The following is a 7,055-nucleotide window of genomic DNA, read 5'->3' as shown; positions in this document are numbered from 1 at the left end:
TATACAAGATTTAATTTACTATGTTCAACCATTAACTTTCAATAAAAGCCTAAAATCAGAAAAAACCCATTCACCCCCCCCCCCTCCTATGTGTGTGATTCATTACCTAACAATTTACAGGATGGAAGCTCGGGCATGGATCATCAAACGGATCCGTCTCATAGAGTCCAGCCTGGAAAAAGCTCCCGAAATCATCCTCCGGATCTTTTTTGATGTGCCTCTCGGCAACGACCCAACAACAAGCAATCTATGGGCGCCATCATTAGAAAGGGCTTTATCATACTGCTCGGATTGCTTGAAGGGATTAATGATCTCTGACTTCGGCTTCATTATGATAATCTGCTTCCGGAGGTCAGTGACTTTCGACCTCAGATCTCTGGCTTCTTTCTAAGCACTTTCATCCCGGAATGTAACATCTCCAACAGTCTTTTTCAACCCAGAGATAGTTGTGTCCCGGGAAGAAAGACCAGCCTTAAGATTACCAACCTCCTTATTTTTGTCCGAAAGAAGCTCCCGGAGGTGCTTCAGCTTAAAGTACGAGATGGCAGTCGGCCCAGCCATAGAAGGACCAAGCTACAACGACAAGAACTAACAACTGAACGAGTGAAACGGAAAATAAAAATGAACGGGATCAAAGTCAAGCAAAAAAAGACTAAGGAAAGAAAACAAAAATAAATGATTATGCCTGTCCCCAGAGCTAGGTCCAATTCCTCATAACATAATAAAACTCGACACGCCTCATAGCACCCTACTCCGTCCCGGAAGGAAGCTCAGCCATAAACCGAGCAAGCCGTTCCTCCAGCTCTGAACCACTACCTCCAGAATGCTCCTCCTCCAAACCATTCGCCTTATCCTACACAGATTTAACAACTGGGAAAGTTTGTGAATTCCCAGACCAGGGAGGTTTGATACCCACAGTCCGGAGACACTTGTTTTTCTGGCCAAGCTCAACCTCAGGAACCTCTCCTAAGGGCTCAATTTCCTCCAAATTCCCAAATCCATCTTCATCACGAACTTCAACACCCGGATTTGACCTCATGTTCTCTTCAGCCGAGTTAAAGTCTTCCCCATGATAAGTGGATTTTATATCCATTTGGAATCTTCATTACAAGCTTAAATTGGTGTTTTGGACTCAAGTTATTGGTATTTTGATGAGTTTTTGTGTTATTACATTTTAGGTATCAGTTAAATGAAGAAAGGAGCTTTTAAAGGAAATATGATGAAAAGTGATTATATTTGGAAGCCAAGGCCATTGTCAAGTTGTAGAGAATCTCGTTAGCTTCGCGTGGGCAGTTGAATCGCCTAATTCTGACCAGTGGAACTCAAGTTATGGCCAAAACAAGATTCATCATATTTTTTTCCAGACACGCTCCAGGCGCCCGCCTGGTATGTGGGGCGGCCACTTGGGAGCTTGAGTGAAATTTGATGATTTTAAGGGTCCAGGTCCACTAGGGGCGTATATATACTTAAAAAAGGGTTTTCATCATCCGGGAAGATTGGGATACCAAGGAGAACACCTAGAAGCACAGAACAACTCCGAAAAAGAAGATCTTGTTTTCAACTTGTGATTCTTTGAATTAGTTGTAACTTTGGATGTTCGTTTTCGTTCTTGTTAAACCTAGATCTCGTTTATTCGTACTTTGATTATTATTCAGTTTATTAAGACCTTGTTTTATACCATGCTTTTATTGGAACCCATGGTGACGATGAGTTTGATTATGAACTAATCGTTATCGTGGGATTCTAGCAAATTTACTTATGGATTTCAATAGTTAATAATTTTGATATCTTGGTGTATGGTGATTGATTGATATCCTAGTATTGGTTGTGCTTATTCGTCTTATGTGCGTAGCTAACATATAAGATAGCGTGTTAATCTCTATTGAAGTGACAGTGAATATAGAGGTTTAGAACTTGCCATGCTAGCATAGGTTCATGTATTATATGCATGATTAGTGGGTAACTCTAACCGTTTTACTTGCCCTATGTAATTAAGATAGATAACTTATGCTTAAACCGTTATGTTGTCAAATTCTACAGACATATAGGGTCTCAATATAATTGGTGCCTATTCAGCTTCTATATCTTTTGTGGATGTCTGGTAGAATGGTACTCGTGCAATGAAAGTTGGCGTTTATCAGTTTTGTGTTATCTGATTAGTGTCATCACCATCACATGCTAAGGTTAAGAACGAAAAGGCTATTGAATGAAGTATTTAATGAAGTTAGAATCCCATGTTTGTCATATATAGTAATTCAACCTCAATTCTCTTAGTTAATGTTATTTAGTATAATCTCTTAGTTTAATAAAAAAACCCAATTTTTTATTTGTCTTAGCATTGAGCGATAACCATACATTGTTGCATAGGTGCATAAATTGAACTTAACCTAAACCAGTCTCTTTGGGAACGAATCTGATTTATTTCGTATACTACTTGCGAATGCGTATACTTGCGTGAATATTAGCACGTGTTTTCGCCTGAACAAGTTTTTTGGCGTCGCTGCCGGGGACTCAGTGTTAATTTTTAGTTTATGTGCTTGTCATCAGTGGTCGTTAAAGTTCACTGACTCGGATTCTTTTACTTTCACGGTTTATTTGTTTGTGTTTCAGGTACTCATTATAATGGGAGATCCAGCAGCACGAACGAAAGCCTTGATGGATTTTTCTCAACCCAAGATCAATGACATTCAATTTAGCATTGTCAGACCAGCTATCACAGCTAATACCTTTGAGATCAATCCTGGCATAATTCAATGGGTGCAGAATTCAATCCAGTTTGCGGGGTTCTTCAACGGAAGATCCCAATATGCACATTAGGGATTTCATTGAGATCTGCGACACCTTCAAGTTCAACGGTGTTTCTAAAAATGCTGTGAAGCTGAGACTGTTCCCATTCTCTCTGAGGGACAAGGCTAAGATCTGGTTACACTCTCTACCAGCTGGTTTGATTACTACTTGGGAAGATCTTGCTCAGAAGTTTCTTACTAAATTCTTCCCTATGGCGAAGACAGCTGCAATCAGGAATGCTATTACTCAATTTGCGCAGCAATCGGGAGAATCTTTATATGAAGCTTGGGAACGCTACAAGGAGATGCTTAGGAAGTGTCCTCGTCATGGAATGCCTGATTGGATGATCATCAATTATTTTTACAATGGGTTGGGAGCACAGTCCCGACCCATGCTCAATGTAGCAGCAGGTGGAGCATTATGGGCAAAGAGCTATGAGAAAGCTTATGATCTAATTAAACTAATGGCTGCTAATGAATATCAGTATACGGCCCAGAGATTGCCACAGAGCAAGGTAGCAGGAGTTCTAGAGGTGAATACAGCTACGGCTATCACTGCTCAACTAAAGGCATTATCTATGTAGATCGATTCTCTGGATAACTATGGTGTTAAGCAGATAATTAGTGTTTGTGAGCTGTGTGCAGGTCCGCATGTGATAGAGCATTGCGCTATATCTAGTGAATCAGCTCAGTTTGTGAGCAACTTTCAGAGATCGCAGCAACCAGTTCCAAACACTTATCATCCTGACAACTGGAATCATCCTAACTTCAGCTGGAGCAACAATCAGAATGCGATGCAACAGCCATTCCAGCAGTTTAGAAATAAGCTATTCAACCCTCCTGGTTTTCAGCAACAATTTTCACCAAAACAACAACTCCAAATTCAACATCAAAATCATGATGCAGGTCTATCTTCGAATGAATAATCTGAATTGGAGGAGTTGAGGCTTATGTGCAAAAACCAGGCTCTTATATTCCAAAGCCAGGCTATTTCTATCAAGACTGTGGAGAACCAAATAGGGCAAATTGCTAATGCCTTATTGAATCGACCACCAGGAACGCTTCCTAGTGATACAGAAGCCAATCCAGGCAAGAGGGAAGTTGAAGAACAGGTGAACGCCATCACCTTAAGGTCTGGAAAGGTTGCAAGCCCCCAAATTTAGTAAGATGAAGAGCCTGAAAAGTCTCAAGTTCCAGAATCTGAAGTTTTGGCTGAAGAAGATGTGCAGAAGGAAGTAGAGGTGGAACCAAGGAAGACTACTGTGGAAAACACTCCTCCTGAGGGTAATACAGGGGAGAAACAGATCTATCCTCCACCTCCTTTTCCTAAGAGGTTGTAGAAGAAAAAGCTGGATAAGCAGTTTAAGAAGTTTTTGGAGGTGTTCAAGAAACTTCATATCAACATACCTTTCACTGAAGCTCTTGAACAAATGCCTAGCTATGTGAGGTTTATGAAAGGTATTCTCTCTCAAAAGTTAAGCTCGATGACGTGGAGACCGTTGCTCTCATGGAGGAATGCAGTGATGTGCTGCAACAGAAGTTGCCTCCGAAGCTTAAAGATCCTGGAAGCTTAACTATTCCTTGCACCATCGGAAACTTGTCGTTCAACAAGTGTTTATGTGATTTAGGAGCTAGCATCAATTTGATGCCCTTATCTATCTTCAAGAAGCTTGGTCTGCCTGATCCAAAGCCAACATACATGTCATTGCAACTAGATGACCGTTCCATCGCTTATCCACGAGGTATAGTGGAGGATGTCTTGGTCAAGGTGGATAAACTCATCTTCCCTGCTGACTTTGTAATTCTTGATTTTGAGGAGGATAAGAAGATTCCCATTATCTTAGGGAGACTATTCTTAGCTACTGGCCGAACTATGATCGATGTGCAAAAAAGAGAGCTTTCGATGAAGGTTTACGATCAAAAGGTCACTTTTAATGTGTTCAAGGAAATAAAGTTACCCACAGCTAAAGAGGAGTGCTTTAAAGTAGAGTGGGTCGACTCTGTAGTAAATTCAGAACTTGAACAATTGCCAAAGTCAAAGACCTTAGAGAGATCCTTAATGAGGAAATCAGTTATTGATGATAAGGAAGGAGCAGAGCAACTGCAGGTTTTGAATGCACCTTCGTGGAAGAGGAAGTTAGATATGCCATTCGATTTTTATAGGTTAGCAGAGCTGAAAATTTCTCAAGAGCATCTCGAGCCGTCTATTGAAGATGTTTCCACACTTGAGCTTCACCCACTACCAGATCACTTGAGTTATTCATTCTTAGGTGCCCATGATAAGGGGTTGGGATATATTTTTGATGATATAGAGAGTGGCTAGACGGATATTCCCGTGCCTACAGAGGGTTCTTCTCATGTGCAACAGGTAGTTGATAGGACTGGTGTTGGTGATGCACAGTATAGAAGATTGACTAGGCGTATGGAGGACATGCATGTCATCCACCGATATTTTGCTGAAGATTTAACACACGCTTTCGGTACTGTTGTCCGAGACACTGGTGGCGAGGTTGATTGGCCACCTGACGAGGGTGACTCTCCCACTAACTAGGTATGCCTGAAATCCTTATTATTACCTTCAATGAGGACATTGAAAATTTTAAGTTTGGGGGTGATAATGTAAGGATTAGTAGTGTGTGTCCATATAGATTTATATAGATTCATATTGCATGTTTAGTTGTAGTTCATTCATATTTTTGCATGATTGTTCATTTAGGACATATTTGTTGTTTTTATGTGATTTCATATAGTTGCATTTTCATGCATATTTAGCATGGTCCCTTAAGATGAACTGTGATATTTGATAAGTTGATGTTGATTTGAGTGTGGTGATGACGAATAGAGGAATGTTTAAGTCCTAATGAATTGATCTGCATGCCAAAAACAAATATTTTCACAAAGTCTTATAGGGTTGCTTTTGATCTAGATCATGATCATACTTATTTGTTGTTGAGATTTAATCACTTGGTTATATTTAGAATTTGTGATATTCTCGTAATGACGTAATAACACTGATTTTTTTTATCTGGAGAAAAACTTGGATTTCATTTCTAGTTGTTGTAAGGCTAGGTGTCAAATGGCTAGTAGCCGGCTCATATTTTTATGAGTAGTCTAGGGTTGAATGAGATGGAGCGAAACACACTCATTCAGAAATTATTGAAAAAAAAAAGAAAAAAGAAAAAAGAGAAAAAAAATAAAAAAAAGTATGTGTTTGTGCATAATTGATCAAGAGTGAGCTCATTAATACTCGAGTTATAAAGTTCTAGGGGACTTTGTGCCTAGTGACCTAAGGCTTTTATAGTCTGGGATCCGCTAACCTAACGCTCGCTACATGGGTATTATTGCATAAGTCTTTTGGGAACTCATTCATTGCACGGTCAAATAAGAATCTTTGTTATGTGTTCAATAATAGTGTGAATCCTTGTATAACTCTTGTAGAAAGGAGGTGTTGTGAGTCATAATGCGTTTAGTGTCTATTCTGCTTATAAACTTTTGATTGTTTCGATGATAGATAAGTTATGGTTATTGATCTAGTATCGAGAGTATATCTGTTAAGCCTCCACACACGCACATTTCTGGTTTGTGAGTTTGTTTGTGGGACTTATTCGAACTCTGTTTTAAGTCAATGCATTCTTAGAGGCATTGGCTTATTCATTTGGTTATGGTTATTCTGAGGGGATCGATTACATTATCATTTAGTTGCATTCACGTAGTTGTATTCATGCATTAGGTTTGTTTTGTAGTTTTGAGTCTGTTTATGCTTGAGGACAAGCATCGATTCAAGTTTGGGGGTGTGATAAGTGGATTATATATCCACTTGGAATGCTTCATTACAAGCTTAAATTGGTGTTTTGGACTCAAGTTGTTGGTATTTTGATGTGTTTTTTGTTATTACATTTTAGGTATCAGTTAAATGAAGAAAGGAGTTTTTAAAGGAAATATGATGAAAAGTGATCATATTTGGAAGCCAAGGCCATTGTCAAGTTGTAGAGAATCTCGTTAGCTTCGCGTGGGCAGTTGAATCGCCTAATTCTGACGAGTAGAACTCAAGTTATGGCCAAAACAAGATTCATCAGAATTTTTTCCAGACAGGCTCTAGGCGCCCGCCTGGTATGTGGGGCGGCCGCTTGGGAGCTGAGGCGCCCACCCGGAGAGCTGAGGCGACCGCCTGAGGCACTGCTGGTCTCTGATTTAGCTGAAAAAGCCTTTTTTAAGTGGAATTTGACGATTTTAAGGGTCCATGTCCACTAGGGGCGTATATATACTTAA

At 39.8% G+C, this 7,055-nt stretch overlaps 1 non-coding gene across 1 annotated transcript; it reads right to left on the bottom strand.

Moving 5' to 3' along the window:
* Positions 1-3,013: 3,013 nt before the first annotated feature.
* LOC141710126 (small nucleolar RNA R71) lies at positions 3,014-3,120 on the bottom strand. Its single transcript, XR_012570663.1, has one exon. It is a non-coding gene; the product is annotated as a small nucleolar RNA R71 (small nucleolar RNA).
* Between the last annotated feature and the right edge of the window lie 3,935 nt (positions 3,121-7,055).

This window comes from Apium graveolens, chromosome 2 (assembly GCF_009905375.1).
Source record: "Apium graveolens cultivar Ventura chromosome 2, ASM990537v1, whole genome shotgun sequence".
NCBI classification, from domain to species: Eukaryota; Viridiplantae; Streptophyta; class Magnoliopsida; order Apiales; family Apiaceae; genus Apium; species Apium graveolens.
This window is presented reverse-complemented; position numbering and strand designations above follow the sequence as displayed.